This window comes from Pan paniscus, chromosome 1 (assembly GCF_029289425.2).
Source record: "Pan paniscus chromosome 1, NHGRI_mPanPan1-v2.0_pri, whole genome shotgun sequence".
Lineage (NCBI taxonomy): Eukaryota > Metazoa > Chordata > Mammalia > Primates > Hominidae > Pan > Pan paniscus.
Window position 1 is genome coordinate 83,094,200 of NC_073249.2, and position 22,805 is coordinate 83,117,004.

Below are 22,805 nucleotides of genomic sequence, written 5' to 3' on the forward strand. Positions count from 1 at the left end.
ACAGTGTGCATTTAAATTTTCCCATTTGTACCAAACTCTGAATCCATGTTCAAATATTGCATTTGGTCATTATGTCTCTTTAGTCACCATTATATAGAAAATTTTTCCTGGTCTTTTTTAGTTTAGTTTTTTATAGATGTCTTCAGAATGTTGCACTTTCTTCATTTTTCTGATTGTTCCTGATGATTAAATTCAAGTTAAACATTTTTTGCAATGATACTAGATAGGTAATGTTGGACTTCTCATTGCGTCATGTTAGGAGTTGCAAATTTTCAGGTTGGCCTTCTATTAACAGTGCTGTTTGATCACTTAGTTAAGATGATAACTGTCAGATTTTCCCATGGAAAAGACACATCTTCCTTTTGCAATAAATATGTTATCTGTGGGGTGATAATTTGAGACCACACAGTGTACTTTTGAGCTTTACTCTGGTTTAATTTTGCCTCCACCCCTTTAAAAATTGAATCCCATTTTTAATTACTGTTCATTGTCATATTATATGTAAATCTGTAAATACTTCAAATTACTACTAAAATAAAGAAGAGATAAGATACACATTTTCAAACCTCTCTTCATATAAAGCATTTAGAAAAATCATTATCAGAGTAATTTTTTTATTTAAGTATTCATATATGAGCTAGTCTATCCAATAAATGTCTTCTCCCATATAATTAACTGTCTTCATTTTGATATAATTCAAATAACAATGAGCTGTTCTTCTCTAGTTCCTTAAACATCTATGTCAATGTGAGCTTGATAACATATCACTGGCATGGATGCCTAACATGGAAACAAAGAGAAAAAGGACAGCACAGACTAGAGGAAGAAGGTCTAGTGTGTTTGACCACACGTGTTCTCAGGGGTTTGAGGATCCGGTCTCTTTCAGTAAGAAAGGCCTTTTGGGCCCTAGTCCATTTCCCTGGCCCCTGTAGACAATATTGACATGCGGTGCAAGACCCATAGAAAATCTCTTTGGCTAACTTTGTATCCCAGAGGAGGAGAGAGAACAGGTTGGGTTTGACTCTAATTCAGATGCAATTTCATCCATGTAGTCAATACATGGCACTTGATATGTATCTCTTGGGCTTTTTATAAACCTGGAATAAGAAGAAAATATTTGAAGCCCCGTGCCAGATTTCAGTCACTATTCTCCTCTAAGTTTACACTGGAATTTGTTTCTGCTTCGTTTATTGACTTCATTATCTTCTACTAACCAAATCATTCTCTTATCAAATTTCATGCACATGCCTTAATTTCCTTAGAAGAATACACTTCCTAAACAGAAGATGTGAATTCCTGATATCTTTAAAGTTCCCAAAGTACCAAGTAGAGTCACGTACACACAGAAATTGTTGGATATGTGAATGGATGCAATCTTAGATACTGATTCCCCTTCTAGAAACAAAATGCAGTTTCATTACGTAAGCCTTGGTAAGTGAGGAATATATGATTTGAGTAGAGTGTTAAACTCTGTTGCGTACTTCATGCTTCCAAGCTACATGAACTATCTTTTCCATGTATTAATCCTGGACACAAATTCTGCCCTTAAGTAATATTCCTAGACAGTCATGAATTAGTTTTTATTCACTTTTATGTGACTTGATCCACATACTTGGAAATTAAACATCACTCTGTTAAATAACTCTTGGGTAAAAGAGGAAACCAAATTGGAATTACAGACTATCTTAAAAATATCAAAACTTTTCAAAATGTTAGGAGAGAAAAAAGTTAGTATTATCCAAGAAAAAATAATGTAAAGTAAATGCACCAAGTAGCCAAATAATGAAGTTTGAAAGGAACACAAAACAAAGCCAAGGAAAGTAGTAATAAGGCATTAAGGTGAAAGACTAAATTCATAAAAAAGAGGAATTGAAAAATCTCAAAGGTAGTTGCTTGAAAAATAAAAATAAACATAAAATAGAGAAATTTTTGAAGGTTTAGTCAAAAGAAGAAAAAGACAAATACTATACATATAAAAATAAATAAGAATTTTATACAAAAAATAAGAGCAATTAAGATAAGAAAATATTGTGCATAACTACAGGCTTAAAGTTTGCAAAATTAGATAAGCATGATAATTTTCTAATACAATGTATCTTTACCTTTCACAAGAACAGAAGAATGCAACTAGACCCCTAATAAAGCAAACAATGAAAAATGTGGTCTAGGAATTATTTCTAAAATAAGCATGGGGTGCTAATGTCAATTTTATCAATTTTTTTACTTCAAATTTCCAAGTAACTTGAACTCCCCATTCTATTTAAGTCTATTTAAGTTGTTTCTGACCATAGAAAAGCACTAAACTTTCCTTATTCATTTTGTAAAGTTCGTATAAGCTTAACAACATAATAAAAATCGAAACAAAAGTGAAAACAAAAAGGAAAATCACAGAACAATTCCATCTAAGGGAAAATCACATACCATCTAAAATCACATTCCATCTAAGGGAAAATCACAGACCAATTCCGTCTATAAATTTAATAGACCGTTAAATTCTATTTGATAGAATTTAACGGTATATTGAAATAATTATACACAATAACCAAGTAGTCCTTATTCCTGGAAATTAAGAAATGTTTAGTATTTGGAAATATATTACTATAATTCATGCCATCAACAAATCAATGGTGAAAATTCATATCATTTAAAAATATAGTCAAAATATACCTGCACATGTATGTTTATTGCAGCACAATTCACAATTGCAAAGATATGGAACCAATCTAAATGCCCATCCACCAATGAATGGATAAAGAAGATGTGGTACATATGCACCATGGAATACTACTCAGCCATTAAAAAGAATGAAATAGTGTCTTTTGCAATAACTTAAATGGAGCTGGAGGCCATTAGTCTAAGTGAAGTAACTCAGGAATGGAAAACCAAATACCGTATGTTTTTACTTACAAGTGAGAGCTAAGCTATGAGTACACAAAGGCAGACAGAGTGATATTATGAGCTATGGAGACTGAGAAGGAGGAGGGAGGGATTGGGAGGTGAGAAATCAAAAACTACATATTGGGTACATGTACACTATTCAGGTGATGGGTACACTAAAATCTCAGACTTCACCACTATACAATTCACCCCTTTGGCGAAAAACCACTTGTACCCCCAAAATTATTGAAATAAAAAATAAAATAAAAAATAAAACTAAGAAAAAAAACATGGTCAAAAGGCACTTGATGAAATTCAACATACGTTTCTTTGCATAAGATAGGAACAGAAGGATACTTTCTCAGCCTCCAGTAGACAGTATCATACCTAATGGTGAAATACTAGAGGTGATCTCAACAAAATCAGTAACAAAGCAAGAATAGGTATAGTGTTCTCTATTATCTAAGATCATCCTGTAAGTTACAGCCAAGGTAGTAATACCAGAAAAAAGAAATAAATAAAAGGAAAGAAGAGTCTAAATTACAGTTATTTTCATGGTCTACTCAGCAAATCTAAGATAATCAAATAAATATTATAATCAGCAAAAATTTAAAGTAAAATGTTATTACAAAATAAATGTATATAAATCAGTAACTTTCCTAAAAGCCCAAAGTAATCAGACAGAAAATACAAAGGGAAAATCTATTTTAGCAAATAAAAATGAATAAGTATAGACTTAAGTAGAGACATGAGATCATAGGAAAAGTAAATGATATTTACATGTTATATTTAGTCTTACAGTTTATATTGTTGGCTTAGTTATTAAATTATAATAATGATATTTTAGCATCTCTTCCAAAATTCCCCTAAGGATGCTCTTAGAATGGAAATTTATTACAAAGTGCACAAAGTAGGTGTTTAACAATTTGAAATGAATGTACATCATCTTAAGTTACTCTTCACTTAATTATACATCTGTAAAGTATTTTTCTTTAGATTCTGAATTTTGCTAATTTCTCATGTAGTTTTTGTGATCTCACGTCTCACAATGAATAAAGTTTCTTGACATTTCTCACTTTTGGAGATTGCTCATTGCATAGATTTTTTATTTTTATTTTTATTTATTTATTTATTTTGAGACGGAGTTTTGCTCTTGTTGCCCAGACTAGAGCGCAATGGCGCGATCTTGGCTCACTGCACCTTCCGCCTCCTGGGTTCAAGCGATTCTCCTGCCTCAGGCTCCCCAGTAGCTGGGATTACAGGCATGAATCACCATGCCTGGCTAATTTTGTATTTTTAGTAGAGACAAGATTTCTCCATGTTGGTCAGGCTGGTCTCGATCTCCCGACCTCAGGTGATCTGCCTACCTCGGCCTCCCAAAGTGCTGGGATTACAGGCATGAGCCACCATGCCAGGCCTTCATTGCATAGATTTAATATTCTATGGCTGACCAACAAATGATGAGATTTATGTTCCATAGCCAGGCATTTTTATACATGAACTCCATGTACATTTTTCACAATGAACTAAAATTATCTTAGGAGATCTCATTTAGGTGTAAAGTACATAATGAGAAAAATCAAGTATCTCTGTCTAAGTAGGCTTCATTTACTTTAACCAACAATTAAGTTTCTTACTCTTTTGCCATTTTCTTTTTCCTCCTGTTGATGTCAGCTATCATGGCACTTGTGGAGAGTAATTTTTTCAGTCCTAAGAAAAAGAGATAGAAATAAGAGGATTGTCAGGAAAGCTGGAGAAAACAAGTAAATGAAAACAGTGGTTTTGAAAGAACACAGTTATAATAATCAGGTCTTTATGGAACATATAACTAAAGCCCTTTATAAAAAAAAAATTCTCAAGGAAGATATTTTCCTTTCTATCATTTTCCGGTTGTGGAAGGGAAGTTAGCCTTCCCTTAAGAGAAATATGTTTGGAGTTGTTTCTCAGTTTAAATCTGCAATCAAAATTTTTAAATATTAAGAATTCCCTTGATATAATTTTTAATTTCCCAGAGATCTTCAAACTGTACTGTGATCTGCCTCAAAAGTCCCTCTCATTATGTGAATAGGCCCTGGCATTGATCTTACATCTCAAAAATGATTTTTCTCAGTCCTCAGAGCAATTGGAAAAATTCTCAGTTCTCACTTATACATTCATGAATTTCTCAAGATTGCAATAACTATATTTGTTAAAAAGAAAAGCAAGTAATAAAAAAGAAGATGGTGTATGAGTGCATGTGTGTGTTTTGTGGGGAGAGAGGACATGACAAAGGTTAGAGTGGGAAAAGACAATAAATCAGGGTAACAGAACAAAGAGAGGCAGGCCCATCAACTTCTAAATTATTCCCCTCATTGCTTCATCAGGTGCACATATCTGTTGGTACAAAAGTAGGATCTACTCATGAATATTGTTAAATGTCTTACAAAACATAATATAGAGGTTGAGTATGCAAGACATCAAAGAAACAGACTTGCAGAATGGAAAGGCAACCTAGTACATTAAAATGCTATTTTATACATACGCACACCTTGTGAAGCAGCAATTATTTTCCTCAGTATATACCCCACAGAAATATGTGTATTCAACAAAAGACATGTATTAGATTGTTCAGGGCATCACTGTTTACAATAACTCTAAATGCCCATCAAAGTGGAATGGGTGATTGTGGAGATATATACATATATATATACAAATCCATATCTACAATGGATAAGTATATGGAATGCTATATAGTAGTGAAAATAAATTAGTACAAAATATGGATGAATCTCACAAATATCAAGTTGAGTGAAAGAAGCCAAACAGAATACAACACACACTGTGAAAAAAATTGAAAAGTGAAAATGAACTGCTGCTATTAGAAATGAAAATAGTGGTTACTCTTGGTCATGCTGGGGACAGAAAAAACTGCAGGGGGAGCTTCTGAGTGCTAGTCATGTTGTTGAGTTTTTTGTTGTTGTTATATATTTTTTTAAACTAAATGATGGTTGAGTAGGTGAGTGTTGTTCAATTTGTGAAAATTCAGTAAGCTAAACATTCATGGCATGGTACTTTTCTATGTATATATTATACTAAAATAAATCTTTTAAAATGTTTATTTTAAAAAACGCAATTAGGTACAGGTAGCTAAATCCAGTAAGCATGATAAGTGACTTTGTAACTATTCTCTTTTATGGCTACCATCATATTATCCATTTGTCACCTTTCAACATTCCACTGGTATTTATTGGTGCTCATATTTCCAGGCATGGATTCATAGCGGAAGTCAGCAAAGAAAATGTATACTTGCTAGAAGAAAGAGGAGCAAGATATATGTATATGGAAACCAACATATCTGCCTAAAGTAGTGATATATTGTAGATATTTTTAAATGAGAATAAAATGTGTTATTATTAGAAATGACTTCACTGAGGGAATAACCACATGGCTTTAGAAAGTGAACGATGTAAGATACAGAAACAACATAAGCCACTTAGATATGAGCTCTGGCCTCAGTGTACAGCAGTACATCTTTTAAATTCTTGACTTGTCTAATTGATAATTTTATGTCTCAAAAGTAAAGGATTCAGTGAAGGTATCTACTATTTTCTATCACATTTTGACTCATCAGGAAAGAACTGTCTGGTGATGTATCCTGATTCGATACAATTCTGACTTCTCATTAATCAGATCATGGAGAACTTGATAACAATTATTTAGGAATCCGAGGGAAACTTCTCCAGATGACTTCATCAATTTACTCTGGTTAGCAGAAACTACAATGCAATTCTATCACACTTGATCCTGATTTCTTTTTTTCTTCTTCTTTTTTGTTTTTCACCCACTGGGTTCAAGCAATTCTCCCACCTCAGCCTCCCAAGTACTTGGGATTACAGGCATGCGCCACCATGCCCAGCTAATTTTTGTATTTTTAGTGGAGACAGGATTTCACCATGTTGGCCAGGCTGGTCTCAAACACCTGACCTCAAGTCATCCGCCTGCCTCAGCCTCCTAAAGTGTTGGGATTACAGGCGTGAGCCACCGTGCCCAGCCCTGATTTCTTTCTGATACCAATTTTACCAATTTGCTCTGAAGCATCAAAGGTAAGGACTTTGGAAATGAGTCAAGAATATGAACCAAATACTTGGAGTTGTCCAACAAAGTAAAATAACTTCGCAACCTTTCTGAAATACTTTCATAAGCATATTCTCCCTTGTTTGTTTTCCTACCTTCTCTATTTTCTGTTTCTTTAAAGCCTTATGATAAATTAGCTTTCTACTGGAAATAAATAAATGAATGGATACAAAATACCAAAATGTAACCTGATTATAATTTTATGTGTTTTTATAATTCCTGGAATGCTTTTCTTTTAATAGGATTCTCTTAGAAGTGGAAAATCAAAACTCTAGATAGTCCCAATGTAGTCCATTTTTAATGGTGAAATTTCAGGCACTTCAATAGAGTAAGGGAGAAGATGTATTGAACAGAAGACCTTCTGAGTGCTCTTAACGTCTTACTGTATAATTAGGAACCTACTTTGCTCATGCAGAAGACCACCACTTACTCTTGAATACTTGCACAGCGCATCGGCTCTGGAGTTCTGAAACGGGAATGATGGCTCCCACTGGCTGGAGAATGCCCATGAAGCTAGGTTAGTGTTGGCTTCTCCAGCTGGGGAGGGAACATAAATTTAAACACGGAGTACTGGCTGTCCAGGATTGTTGAGTCATCCTCCAAGAAAGGGAAGGACAAGGTGTAGCCTGTAGCAAAGATGACAGCATCAATGTTCTTTTCAGTGCCATCCTCAAAGAAGGCTGATGTTGTGGTGAACTCTCTCATGTCTGGTTTCATCAGGACTCTTCCAGAAATTATGTGGTTAGGCAGATCATCACTCACAGTAGCCTGATGGCTGAGAAATCTGCATGGCAAAGAGTGTAACATCAAGAATGGAGTATAAATTTTCTTCATAAACAAGTTTTGGTTGGCAAATGCTCAGGAAATCACCATAGTATTTTAACAATTTTTTATATTCTATATTGGCATTCCTGAAAAGGAGATACAGTTTATTGGTTACAAACTTGATTTTCAGAGTCAGAACTAGACTAATAATGGTCCTGTCACTTACTAGTTGTGAGATCTTGGAAAAGTCTCATAACATTTCAGTCTCAGTTTCCTAATCTGTAAAATGATAATAATAATATAACAATCAGATCAGATTGTGATAATCAGGTGACAATACACCCAATTATTTTTAGCTAAATATACTTTTAGCTAATAGTATTTTTTTCCAGGAATAAAGCTTTTTGATTCTTAACAGATATAGTTTCACTCAATATAATGTAAATATTAACACCAGTTGGTCATTAATATTTTTCAAGGGCCTACAAGGTGCAACTGTGTGATTTTAAGAGTGAATCTTCATTGGAAAAACTTATGTTCAGTGACACACAGATCTTTGGTAATTGTAATTTAGTACTTGAGGTATAATTTAGTAGCAAGAAGTCATATTTTCAGTTCCACTTTACTATTAATACACATCTTTCATCTTCTGAATACTTTTTCCTCAGGAAAGAACCTGGAGTCACACATCCAACATCAGTTAGTCCTAAAGCTATGTATGCTTTTTCTTCCAGATACTTCTTAATACTATTTTTTTTATTTTCAGTGCTTTAGTTCAAGCTTTTATCTTTTGCCTGGGGTGTTTTTAATTTTTTTTTAATAAAGGAAGCTGTGTAGGGAGAAAAGGGAAGAAGACCAAGAATAGATACATGGATAACACCAAGTTTTGAGGGACAAGTGGGGAAAGGGGAGCAAGAAAGAAAATAGAGGAAAAGTGGTAACAGAGATGAAAGAACAAGAAGAGGAAGACATGGGATGAGAGGACTGGATAAGGTCAGAGAACTGGCTAGCGTGTAGTGGGATGAGAGTGTAAAAGGAAGAGGCTGCAATCACATAATGGGCCCTGGAATGACATCCGGATACACTGTAGTTCTGGGTGATAAGTTCCAGGATGGCTATGGGTGTGGAGGACTCAAGTGAAGTGGACACGAGACCAGTGCAGTTGAGGAAGTCGAGGGGCTGCACTGCATGGGTATTGAGTAGTCATACATACAGACATTGAAATTGTCCTGGTTGACAATAGGTTTGAGGGTGACAGTCATGCCCTCCAGAGGAATCAAAGTTTTGAATCTGGGAGTGAAGAGGAAGTGGTTAACAGATGATAGTGAAAGAGGAAATAGAGGGTGGCATAGTTAGATGGTGTGAGTCTCAAATAAAACAAGTATTAAAGTTTGCCTCTACTCCCCTACTCCCAACCCCCACATCTTTTTCTCAGTAGAACCTTAGTAGAATGACCTGAAGTTACTAGTAGGAAGGAAATAACTTGAATATTCTCTATCCAAATATTAGATTGGTACCCTTTCGTTCTTATTTCTTAAATATAGCTTATAGATTCTGCTTGGTCTAGTAGCTTTGAAATACTGTTTATTTGTTTTAAATCCTAGACCTTACCTGTGTTGAGGCTGTAGCCCATAATTGTCATGGTTAAACCTTGCATTTCATTTATTTTCTACCCATCTGTTGATCATGAATGTGGGGAAAATTTTTTCCATTATTCTATTATAATGAGTGAAGAGTGTGATATCAAGGGGATTCCCATTATCCCAAACCCGGTTCCATATCCATGCACCTGGTCTTGTACTGAGGAAAACCTGTAGGAGAGAAGTCGTTGCCAAATTACCATTTTATTTCTTATTACTGTTATCTCAGAAGCTCAGATGCATTTTTTTCTAAACTGTCAAGGGAATATAATTAACTTCTCATATCATCTCATCCCCCCTCCCTGATTCTCTTCCTCTTCTTTCACTCTATACATTTCTCCGGTCCAATTATTTAAAGTCATTTTAATTCTTTTATTGTTTTTTCTGTTTCCATTTTAATGTTCACTTATAGCTGTGCTAGATATCTGGAATCTCTTAGGTCTCACAATGTGGAAAAAAAGTTAACATGAATAATTTATTATGTTGAGAGCTACAAGTTAGTATCCAGGTTCCTTCTCCTTTCTATCATTCTGCAATTTAGACTGATGGAAAAATATATGGATGCAAAGACTGAGATAACAACAAAAATACAGGCTGGGCATGGTGGCTCATGCCTGTAATCTTAGTGTTTTGGGAGGCTGAGGCAGTAGGATCGCCTGAGCCCAGGAGTTCAAGATTGCAGTGAGCTACAATAGTGCCACTGCATTCTAGCCTGGGTGACAGAGAGAGACCATGCCTTTATTAAGAAAACAAACACCAACAACAAAACATGCACACACACACACACACACAAATCAAAAATGCAATGTGAAAATGCACATCTTGAATTTTTTCACATTTACAAATGGAAAATTTAACGTGAAAAGTATGAAGTCCATGAAAAATAGAGGATACATTTAAAAAATTCTCTATTTTGAATTATTTAACTGAGATTTTAAAAAGGCTACTGAGTTTTTAATGAAAATAAAATCACTAGCTTGTGAGGTCTTTAATCTCAGAGATTATGACTCATTTATCATTATATCTTGCATACAATGCTTGGCAGGGGGTAAGATGGCACTCAGAATGGTTGATTGAATTTCATCCATACAGAAGACTTTAAGTAGTGGAAATCTTGTGTCTTCTTCCTGGAAATCCTAAATCAAAAATGAAAATTAATTTTGAGTTTTGAAAAGTAATCTCTCTATGCTCTTTAGGGGTCAAAAACATTCCCTGCAGAGAAAAAAATAGCTAATTTTTTTCCTACTCTTCATTTTTTTCAGTCAGTGGGAGCCCACAGAATTTCCACCCTATTCCTTGCTCTTGTATCAGCAGTGTATTTTTACTTATGCTTGTGTATATATTTCTCTGTTTAAACGTTATTTCCAGTATGAAAATTTTGGCATTTTCTGTAAAATTCATTTCAGTTTGAAAGTTTCCATCTCTCTAGCGTAGCTACACCTTGATAACTCCCGTTATCTGACTCTAGTTTGATTGCTATCTTCCATAATTTCAGTGCATTATGGTATGGGAGGGTACCGTTATTTTGGTTTTCTACATTCTTTCACTCATGGTGAAAAGTCAGAAGAAGAAAGTGCTTTTACCACGTTGGAGAGCAGCAGTCAAGGTTGGGGCTAGCAAAAGCCTAGACTCACTATGGGCCATGCTTTGCAGATATCAAGGTTACACCAAGAACAGAATCAGTTTAGAATGTCAAACCTGTTCAGCAACATGACTGATCTCGCCAGCCACATCTGCTCCAGAATTCTCAATGCTGACCACAACCACTCTCTTCCCCACAAAATAGTCGAGATGCTTGTATGCCTAGGTGTGGAGACAGGGACCTTGGAAGTTCTCGATCCCTATAAGGAAAGGGTAGAATCTCTTAAATCACAAACAGAAATAGGAAAGACTGTTTTAGAAAATTTATTTCTAAACTTGAAGTATGTGTTACTTAAATCCCTTTCTTTGTTGGTTGGTCAGTTGCTGCCAATGTTTCAAAATGAGATTATCCAAGGAATGAAATATCCAGTGGCAGCAATGATATGCCTAAGACAAAAATCAGAGCACATTAATGTTTCCTTTCAAAAATCCAGCTTTAAATTTGCTCAATATGATGACTTGTCACTTTAGGAGGTATTACTTTTTCTTACTCTCTACTGATTCATGAGGAACTGTTGTTCTATCTTTATGACTCCATAAATTGATTTTAAAAATATGTAAAGATACTTAGCAATATAGAGCAGTGTTGTCTAAAAGAAATATAATTCAACCACATATGCAATTTTAAATTTTCTAGTAGTAATATGAAAAAAGTAGAAAAAAGATATTAACTTTAATAATATATTTTATTTAACCCAACAAAATCTAAGATGTTATCAGTATATAATTGATATACAAAGGTTCTTTTAATTTTTAATTTTTTATACTTTATTATCAATTAATTGTTTTTAGGCAGGTGAGTTCTTAACATACTCCTTAGTGGATTCGGACTTCCATGGCCATTGTCCTGCTTACAAAGGTATTATTGACATATTTTTTACATTTTTACTATGTCTTCAAAAGCTGGTGTGTATTTTACACTGAAATTACATCTCAATTCCTGTTAGCCACATTGCAAATGCTCAGTAGCAACATCTTGCTAGCAGTGACTAAGATGGTGCAAATCTAGAGTAACAGAAATTTCAAAACATCTTTAAAATATTTGGCCAGGCCTGGTGGCTCACACCTATTATCCCAGCACTTTGAGAGGCTGAGGCGCGCGGATCATGAGGTCAGGGGTTCGAGACCAGCCTGGCCAACATGGTGAAACCCCGTCTCTACTAAAAATACAAAAATTAGCCGGGCATAGCGGCATGTGCCTGTAATCCCAGCTACTCAGGAGGCTGAGGTGGGAGAATCGCTTGAACCCAGGAGGCGGAGGTTGCAGTGAGCTGAGATGGTGCCATTGTACTCCAGCCTGGGCAACAGAGAGAGACTCCAACTCAAGGAAAAAAAAAGTATTATTTTTCAAAAATATTAAATAGTATTTCAAAAATAAAAAGTAAAATTTCAAAAATATTAAATAAAAAATTATTTGTCGCATATTTTATCATTCATTGAGTCTTGTAATGACCTCCAAAATATTTCCTGAATTTTTCTCCTCCTTTTGCGTCCTACTACCATTACTTTACTAGAGGCTTTCACCATCTCTTTAATGGACTATTAAAAAACCCTCTTTATTGATGTTCCTGCTTTGTCCCCCTCTTCCATATCAATTAATATTCCACATCACTGCAAGACTGATCTTTACAAAATGAAAGTATAATCATGTACCTGCCCCTCCAAACATATAAACACACACACAAATACACACACACACACATTTCAATGGTCTTTTATTGACTCCTACATATCTCTCCCTGCACACTCACCTGCTTCAGGAACATCAAGTGAGTGTCGTTCCCTGAGCTCCTGTGACTATTTCACATGCTATTGCTTTTCTTGTATGACTTCCTCTTACGGGAATGCCTGCTCCCAGACCTTGGTTTGCCTGAGGAACTCTTAGTTTCTCGTTCAAGTATTATATTTCTATTATCAGATCTTTCCTGGCTATTCCAGAAAGTTGCTACACCCTCTTTTTTTTAATCCCCACTGTACCATGTAAACAGTTCTGTCCAATGCTGTAATACTGCAGATATTACGATTCTTAGAATGCAAAGATTTTTCTTGTACACTCATCAGTTAAACACCTGGGGAATCCTTTAAGGGCAAACACTTTTAATTGTAATAGCCACTGCAAGTCATGATCCCATCAAAGACACAGGATTTCTGCTTCCCATCGGTTTCTACCACAACATCCCACTGGCCAGAGGATGAAAAATCTGGGTGCTTCCTCACTCTGCACACCTTTGACTGGGAACAAAGAAACAAAGACAGCCTTGGTTTTAGAGTATTGTTCTCAGTCTTCCGTTTTTTTTCCCCCAATTCTGTGTCTTAACAAATAAAATAGGCTGTGCCTTTTATATTCAGAGTTTCTGGCTCTTTAGGAATTTTGTTCACATAAATGTCCTAAAATGATCCCTTTCCAGACATCAAGGTACCTTAGAGAAAAAAACACATTAATTTTTCCCCATAACTTATATTCTCTATTTAATAAAATTAATTGAAAACTAGATTTTAGGTTCAAATAATGAGACAATGCTTTTCCTCTGCTGGGAAAACTAATATTAGATTCACTAATCTTGAGACTAATAGAAGACATGCTATTTCTCTCTGAATTGTAATGGAAAATGCAAATTGAAAATACGCCTTAGCTTTCTCTGGCTTACACAAGCTTTGCCTTCAACAATTTGTAGGTGATGAGCATAGTTTTCATTCCTTACCAGAAACTGGATGTGCTTCATGAGGTGAAAGTGCCTGGTGTACATCCTGAGATACTCCATCGTTTTGGAATTGTGCAAATAGTTGGGATAATGATCAGGGAAAGGGTAGTCGCTGAAGGCTGTCGTCTCCTTTGAAGCGCTGAAGGTCATAGATTTGTATATCCCAGGCCTTCCACTTTCAGGTGTTTCCTGTGGGAAACAACAAACCCATGGCTTTCAGGATTCAGTAGCACAACAAAGAATGGTTAGGTATGATCAGACAGGTGGTTGTAGGCTTATTTTTCCTTGAAAAAATGTACTTGACAGTCAGTTTACTGTAATATTGCCCAACAGGAACAACGGAGGCATTGGACTCATTTCTCTACAAAGGGAACTCTTTATAGTTCAGAATTTTGCTTATAATGACAGACCTAAATTAATACCAGTAATTACATTATAACTTAACAGGAGGAAGATTATAGATACTAAAATGCAGCATAACAAACAAAATTAAAACCCCTAATTAAAAATTAGGGGTTGAGAAGAGAAACTTCCAAAGGGTAAAAAAGACATCACAACTAAAAGAATTTGGATTAAGAGAAGCCCCTAGAAAAAAGCATTATGAAAATTGAGAGAAAAAAAAATCATGCAAATGTGATGTATATTAAAATGTTAAGGGATAGGCCCTCGCGGTGGCTCACGCCTGTAATCCCAGCACTTTGGGAGGCCGAGGCGGGCGGATCATGAGATCAGGAGATCGAGACCATGGTGAAACCCCGTCTCTACTAAAAATACAAAAAATTAGCCGGGCGTGGTGGCAGGCGCCTGTAGTACCAGCCACTTGGGAGGCTGAGGCAGGAGAATGGCATGAAGCCGGAAGGCGGAGCTTGCAGTGAGCCGAGACTGCGCCACTGCACTCCAGCCTAGAGAGACAGAGCAAGACTCCATCTCAAAAAAAAAAAAAAAAAAAAAAAGAAAAGAAGAAAAAAGTTCAGGGTTAAAAACAAAAAGTAGTAGAAAAATATGTTGAATACTTAAGAGAAAAAAGGCTGCCTTTTTAAAAAAATGAATTATACTTCAAGAAGACTTTTTTTTTACTTATACTTTCTATTTTTATTATTATACTTTAAGTTCTAGGGTACATGTGCACAATGTGCAGGTTTGATACATAGGTATACATATTCCATGTTGGTGTGCTGCACCCATTAACTCGTCATTTACATTAGGTATTTACCCTAATGCTATCCCTACCCCAGCCCCCCACCCCCCGACAGGCCCTGGTGCGTGATGTTCCCTGCCCTGTGTCCAAGTGTTCTCATTGATCAATTCCCACCTATGAGTGAGAACATGTGGTGGTTGGTTTTCTGTCCTTGTGATAGTTTGCTGAGAATTATGGTTTCCAGCTTCATCCATGTCCCTACAAAGGACAGGAACTCATCCCTTTTTATGGCTGCATAGTATTCCATAGTGTATATATGCCACATTTTCTTAATCCAGGCTATCATTGGTGGACATTTGGGTTGGTTCCAAGTCTTTGTTATTGTGAGTACTACCACAATAAACATACATGTGCATGTGTCTTTACTTTAGCATGATTTATAATCCTTTGGGTATATACCCAGTAATGGGATTGCTGGGTCAAATGGTATTTCTAGTTCTAGATCCTTGAGGAACCACCACACTGTCTTCCACAATGGTTGAACTAATTTACACTCCCACCAACAGTGTAAAAGCATTTCTATTTCTCTACATCCTCTCTGGCATCTGTTGTTTCCTGACTTTTTAATGGTTGCCATTCTAACTGGCATGAGATGGTATCTCATTGTGGTTTTGATTTGCATTTCTCTGATGACCATTGATGATGAGAATTTTTTCATGTGTCTGTTGGCTGCATAAATGATGAAGACATTATTATTATTATTTTTTTAATTATACTTTAAGTTCTAGGGTACATGTGCACAACGTGCAGGTTTGTTACACATGTATACATGTGCCATATTGGTGTGCTGCACCCATTAACTCGTCACGTGCATTAGGTGTATCTCCTAATGCTATCCCTCCCCCCTTCCCCCACCCCATGACGGGCCCCAGTGTGTGATGTTCCCCACCCTGTGTCCAAGTGTTCTCATTGTTCAATTCCCACCTATGAGTGAGAACACCCAGTGTCTGGTTTTCTGTCCTTGCGATAGTTTGCTCAGAATGATGGTTTCCATCTTCATCCATGTCCCTCCAAAGACATGAACTCCTCCTTTTTTATGGCTGCATAGAATTCCATGGTGTATATGTGCCACATTTTCTTAATCCAGTCTATCATTGTTGGACATTTGGGTTGGTTCCAAGTCTTTGCTATTGTGAATAGTGCCACAATAAACATACGTGTGCATGTGTCTTTATAGCAGCATGATTTGTAATCCTTTGGGTATATACCCAGTAATGGGATGGCTGGGTCAAATGGCATTTCTAGTTCTAGATCCTTGAGGAATCACCACACTGTCTAGTTTACAGTCCCACCAACAGTGTAAAAGTGTTCCTATTTCTCCACATCCTCTCCAGCACCTGTTGTTTCCTGACTTTTTAATGATTGCCATTCTAACTGGTGTGAGATGGTATCTCATTGCGGTTTTGATTTGCATTTCCCTGATGGCCGGTGATGATGAGCATTTTTTCATGTGTCTGTTGGCTGCATAAATGGAAGACATTATTTTTAAGAATACGCTTACTTCTATTCATCTGGGATACTATCCATGATATAAAACCTATTGCTTTAAGCTATGCATGAGTATAATCATGATTACACACATCTTTCTTGGTACAGGTAGTTTTTTCAGCATCCATTAAACAACACAAAGCAACATAAAGAGGATGATTCTATGGTAGAGAGGAAAATGTCAGAAACAGAATTCAGGAGATCTTAAGTCTTATTACCAAGTGTGCTAGAGGCTGGATAAATATACAGAATTTCTGAGTTTTAGCTTTCTCATCTGTAAAATTTGCATACTGATACCCTAAGTATTCCATATGGGGTTGTTGGGGGAATAAAAGTGAATAGGATTGTGTAAGCACTTCAAAAAATTTCAGGTTTATATGAATGTAAGATATCACTACTTTGAAAAGAACACTTAAAGAATATCTAAGTTATATGTCATCAGAGTTCTATTTCCTAGTTAGAAAGAAAACACTTCTCTCATAGTATACAGATACATCAGAGTTTATGAGAATGTTTATTAATTACCTCGTATCTCCACAGTCCTCCAATCTCATTGCTTTTTTCAAAACATACAGGTTCGAGTCCCTCGTCCAAGCAGCTCTTAATGGCATCTAATCCACTGACCCCAGTGCCAATCACTGCATTTTTTTCTCATACAAGGTCTGTTGAATAAAGAAGACATTCAGTTTTGTTTTGGCAGACAAGATCAAGGTTTATTGCCATGTCAGTGTCCCCTTTTATTTTAGCATAATCATCATTTCCCTCGATAGAGGTTTGCTTGCTTCTAGTCTAGCTTATATTATTTTATTTTGGAATACATATATTTAGAGAACAGGCCTTTGATCATTTTATTAGAATCATAAAATATTTTCCTCATTTAATCAAGACAAAATTTGCATGAATTTCAGCTGATTCAAAATCTTTTATTGTAGCTATATCTCAGATTTTGTACACGCTATTAAATTTTATTAGAATATAATTTTTATATAATAAAGGGAACTCTAGTATAGCCTGCTTACTAATAACTAAAAAAATGCTCAAGATTGGCCAGAAATGTACATATGAATATTATGTTGGGTCCTAATTCGAAATCAGAATAGAAGCTGGCCTCTATAAGGCATTACTCTATTTCAACCTAATTAAGTCAGATTAATTATATTTTATCACTGCTCTATGGCAGTCCAGAAACAGAAAATATCAGACTTGTTAAACAACAATTTCCCTTGTCTTCCCATTTAGTATATTGACAGAAATATTTTAGGGCTCTTGGTTTTGATGGCTGTAGTGAGCAGTTTCTTCGAGAGTGTACTCATTTCTTGTTGCGTCAAAGCTAAACATCTCTACCTGGCTTTCAAGGCTCTTGGTAAATCTGGATTCACCCTATTACTTGATCTTAGTGCTCATTCTTTGACATCACCCTGCCATCTTGCATGTCATCCTTATACTACCCAACACAATGTGACCTTTTTATTTGAGTATCTTCCTGCCTGTTATTCCTTTTGTTCAGAAAGTCTTTTCCATATATACCCAATTACATCTATTTATCAAGACTCATTTCTGTCAATTGAGAGAAATGCTGTTGAAGCTCAGGTGTTTTATTGCCTCTTTGAAGTTTTTCTTGACAATTTTAACTCTTTTTGACCTTCTTTTACCCATCATACTTGGCAGTACACAATTTAAAACTTCACTACAGTTTTCTATAATATTGCATTATTTCAGGTGTGCCATATTTCTTCTTCAACTTGACAGTGATGTTGTGAAGATAAGGACATCATCATTCTCTTCGAGTCCTCATCATAGTGCCAAAGGATAGCACAGGAACTCAATGACAGAGACGTGGGCTTAGTACTCATAAGGTCAAGCCCTTCTTAATTCAGTCTTGTTTTGATGAGGGGATTCCTGCTTTAGCCCCCAGGAGGGGTGCATTTTGGGGGTATTAATTCTGGTTTTTCCTTCCTCTGTACCCTAATTCACTTCTCTTAGTGGGAGGATGAATGGCTTCTCTGATGGACAAGGTGGCAGGGTTTGCTGTCTATTGGATGACCTGAAGCAAGCCTGAGGCACTGCCCCCTCTCACTTAGCCTCTTTCTTCTGCCCTTCAGGGTGTGAAGTATACTTGTGGTCCTCCATGCCTCTGGCTAGAGATGAGTGCTTTGAAGAATTTATTCTTCCAGGCAGCTTCCAAAGTCTAGGTTTGGGGAGAAGAAATAGGAATCTTATTCTAGTTATGGGGATGAGTCACATTCTCCAATCCAGCTTGATTGGGAAGACCTTGTCCTTTTGGCAATAAAACCGATGCTCACTTTTAATGCTAAATTTTCTTTTGTGTCCATTTTGTACTTAGTTAGAAACAGTGAGAAATATACATTTATATTGCTTGTACCATAGCAGTTTTACATGCATTTTCTTCAAGGAAGTTTTATTTTCTTTTCTAATGTAGATATTCTATGTTTATTTATAAACGGAGCTAATAAGTAATTTAATCAGTGTAAAACAAACTCCCACTGTCTTAAATTTTATATCCACTTGATATCTAGAACATTACCTATTCACATACAGTTATTATAGCTTATGAACTATTACAATGGACTCAGGAATGTTTTCCACTTTTTTTCTATCCCACAGTTAATACATATTTGCAAATTTAGAAAATCATAAATGTCAAATTAAAAGAAAAAATAAAAATAAAAATTGCTTATTTCATCAACCCAGAGATTATACAGTATATATAGTTTTGGATTTAATCTCTCTCTCTTTCTCTCTCTCTCTGTGCATACCTATTTATATCTATCAATCTATATGTATTTTAAAATTTAATGTACTACTTATAGCATGTAACCTACTTTTTCATCTAACAGTTTTGTGAATATATTTCCATACAGAGTTGGCTTTCTGTAACCGTGGGTTCCACATCTGTGGAATCAATAAACAATGGATCAAAAATATTCAGAAAAAAACCAACAAAAATAACAATACAAAAATAAAAAATAATACAAATAATATGCAATACAGTACAACTATTTACATTGCATTTACCCTGTATTAGGTATTATAAGCAATCTAGAGATGATTTAAAATATGTGGAAGGATGTATATGGGAGGATGTGTGTAGGTTATATACAAATACTATGCCATTTTGTATAAGAAACTTGAGGCTGGGTGCGGTGACCCACGCCTGTAATCCCAGCACTTTGGGAGGCCGAGGCAGGTGGATCACGAGGTCAGGAGATCGAGACCATCCTGGCCAACACAGTGAAACCCCATCTCTACTAAAAATACATAAAATTAGCCGGGTGTGGTGGCGGACACCTATAGTCCCAGCTACTCGGGAGGCTGGGGCAGGAGAATGGTGTGAACCCGGGAGGCGGACCTTGCAGTGAGCGGAGATCGTGCCACTGCGCTCCAGCCTGGGTGACAGAGCGAGACTCCATCTCAAAAAAAAAAAAGGAAACTTGAGCATCCCAGGATTTTGGTATCTGAGAGAGTTCTAGAACCAATCTCCTGAGAATACTGAATGACAACTGTATCCAAGTACTAAAAAATATTTGTTAAATGAATTAATAAATTTTAATGGTGCAAAAATTTCCATTATATTGCACATTTTAGATTTTTCCAGATTTCTAGTATTATTAAAAAAATTCTTACTTTCCCAAAGCTTTTACTGAAATTTCAGGATATATTGTTGCTGTTGGAAGAGTGGTTAAACCAATGCAATAAAAGTTTATGGAGCAGAAGATGGAAGAAGGCAGAAAATTCAGTAGACCCAGCTAACCACAGTCTTGTAATGTCACAAAGGAAGGGTCATCTAACTTACTGTCTTTGAGGAGGGGAATCATCCCCTTCCCGGATTCTTGTGGGGTGCAGCTGTGCCGTTGTTGATTTTCCTGTCCTGAGCCCCTCAGGTTGGGTTGCTAATGTACCAAGTGACTAAGCTGCAGGAGACAGTCTCCTCTCTTTGCTGGCCTCTTTTCTGTGATGCCCCCAAGGTGCCCTCTCCACTTCCTGAGGAACCTTGGTGTTGCCAGTGTGCCTTCCCATCCTCAGTCCTCTTTTATACTTAACCAGCCACTGGTTTTTTATGGAAGGGTAGGATCTTTATACCTGCTCCTAGAAGAACCCAACCTTTTTTCTTGGAATGGGATCACAACAGATAAAGGTAGACTATTTCCACTTAACTGTTATAAATCATTTCTGAAGGAGATCTGTCTCCAATTCCCCGCTTTGGGGCTCTTTAGCATAAGAGAAGCTCCCTTGACAAATTTTGTCAGGAATCTGTGATGACAAAGCACTGCTCTCATTACCTAGGTGACGTGTTCCTTTCTTTGTTTATTAGGATTCTCCAGAGAGACAGAATCAATAGGAGATACACACATATAAAGATATAGGTATAGATAGGTATATGAGAGGATATTTATTAGGGGAATTGGGTCACCTGATAGTGGAGGCTGAGAAGTTCCACAACAGGCCATCTGCAAGATGGAGACCCTGGGATGCTGGTAGCATTGCTCAGTGTAAGTCTGAAAGCCTCAAAACCCAGGAAACCAATGGTATTACTCTCAGTTTGAGGCTGAAGGCCTGTGAACCTGGGTGAGGGTCTGCTGGTGTAAGTCCTGGAGTCCAGAAGCTGGAGAACCTGGACTTCTGGTGTCCAAGGGCATAAGAAGTATGTTCTGGCTCTAGGAGAGAGAGAAAAGAACACGCCTTTCCTCTGCCTTTTGTTTTATTGGAGCTATAGGCAATTGGGTGGTGGCCAACCACACTGAGGGTGGATCTTCCCCACTCAGTCCACCGACTCACATACCATGCCTCTATAGAAACATTGCCACAGACACATCCAGAGACAATGCTTTATCAGCTCTCTAGGTGTTACTTAATTTAGTCAAGTTCACATTTGAAATCAACCATCACAAGTCCATCCATTGTCCAGTTGGCACCTATAGAGATCTCCTTGAACCATATTTAATCTCCAAAAAGGCAATGAAAAAGGAATAGTTCAGGCTAACATGATACAACTATCCTGTGTACAGCCAAAAATGTCCTAATACCTTCACTAAAAGAGGAAGTAAAGTTCCTGGGTGTGTTTACTCTTCTTCTGATATCACATAACTTAAATACTATGAAGTAAAATTAACAGGGCTTAAATACTGATATAAAATCAATAAATCATATTATATCATAAAGAAAAAAGAGGAATGAAACAAAGATATTTGCTTAATATATGTATATATGCAATACATAAAAATGTATTCTTAACAAAAGAGGGAGAAAATACTCATGACAATTACAGTTCTCATTTCTGTAACTGGTCATGTGGTCATAGGTAGTATTTACAGCTATCTTCTGCAACCCGTTCTGTATTTCCTTCGCCTTCAGCAAGCACCTCAGCTGGCCATGGTTCTTTACCTGGTAGGGTGGCCCAAACCTTTCCTGAAGAATTTGGACCATTTGTAGTCTTGCCTGGATTGGGTTGTTGTAATTTTCCTTTCACCTTAATCACAGGGCATAGTAATACTAAGAGATTCCCTAAGGGATCTCCTATATTCCAGACATACTCTTTCTTAACTCCAATTTCCTTTTGGAGGTTTGGGTCAATCACTCCAGCCAACACTTTAAATCCCTTTGTAGCCTGTTGGCTTAGAGACATGAGAAGCCAAAATGGCTGGGTGGCAGGCTTAACTTCCAGTTCAATGGAATCATTGTTGTATTTCTCTCCAGGGCTAAGATCTGTAGGCCAGCAGGGCATGAAGTTGCAAGAACAGGAATTTTTGTTAGTGGTCTACTATGAGTAATGGTGAGTTGTCTCACTTCCATTTTTTCCCTTTGATGCTTGGACCTGTGAATCTTGGCTATAAGAGAAATAGTTCCATACATTTGATGCTGGTTCAGAGCATATACAGCTTTCTACAGAACTTTGCTCCAGCCCTGCGAAGTATCGTCACCTAGCTGTCAGTAACTGTGACTTTGAGAAACCATCGCACTATTCTATGAAGCCTGCTGCTTCAGGATGATGGTGTACATGGTAAGATCAGTGGATTCCATGAGCATGAACCCTTCTCCCAAAAAAGAGCATGGCATACTTCTTTGGCTGTGAAATGAGTTCCTTGGTCAGAAGCAATGAAGTGTGGAATACCATGATGGAGGATAAGGCATTCCATAAGTCTGCAAATAGTAGTTTTGACAGAAGCATTGTGCACAAGGAAGGCAAATTTATATCGAGAGTGGCTATTCCAATAAGGACAAAACACTGCTCCTTCCATGATGGAAGCAGTCCAATGTTATCAACCTACCACGATGTAGCTGGCTGATCACCCCAGGAAATGGTGCCATGTCAGAAGCTCAGTGTTGGTCTCTGCTGCTGGCAGATTGAATACTCAGCAATTA

General features: G+C 36.6%; 1 pseudogene; it reads right to left on the minus strand.

Annotated features, from left to right (window-relative positions):
- The window catches only part of LOC100991218 (flavin-containing monooxygenase 5-like), a 38,429-nt pseudogene extending 16,262 nt beyond the window's left edge, over positions 1–22,167 (minus strand).
- Between the last annotated feature and the right edge of the window lie 638 nt (positions 22,168–22,805).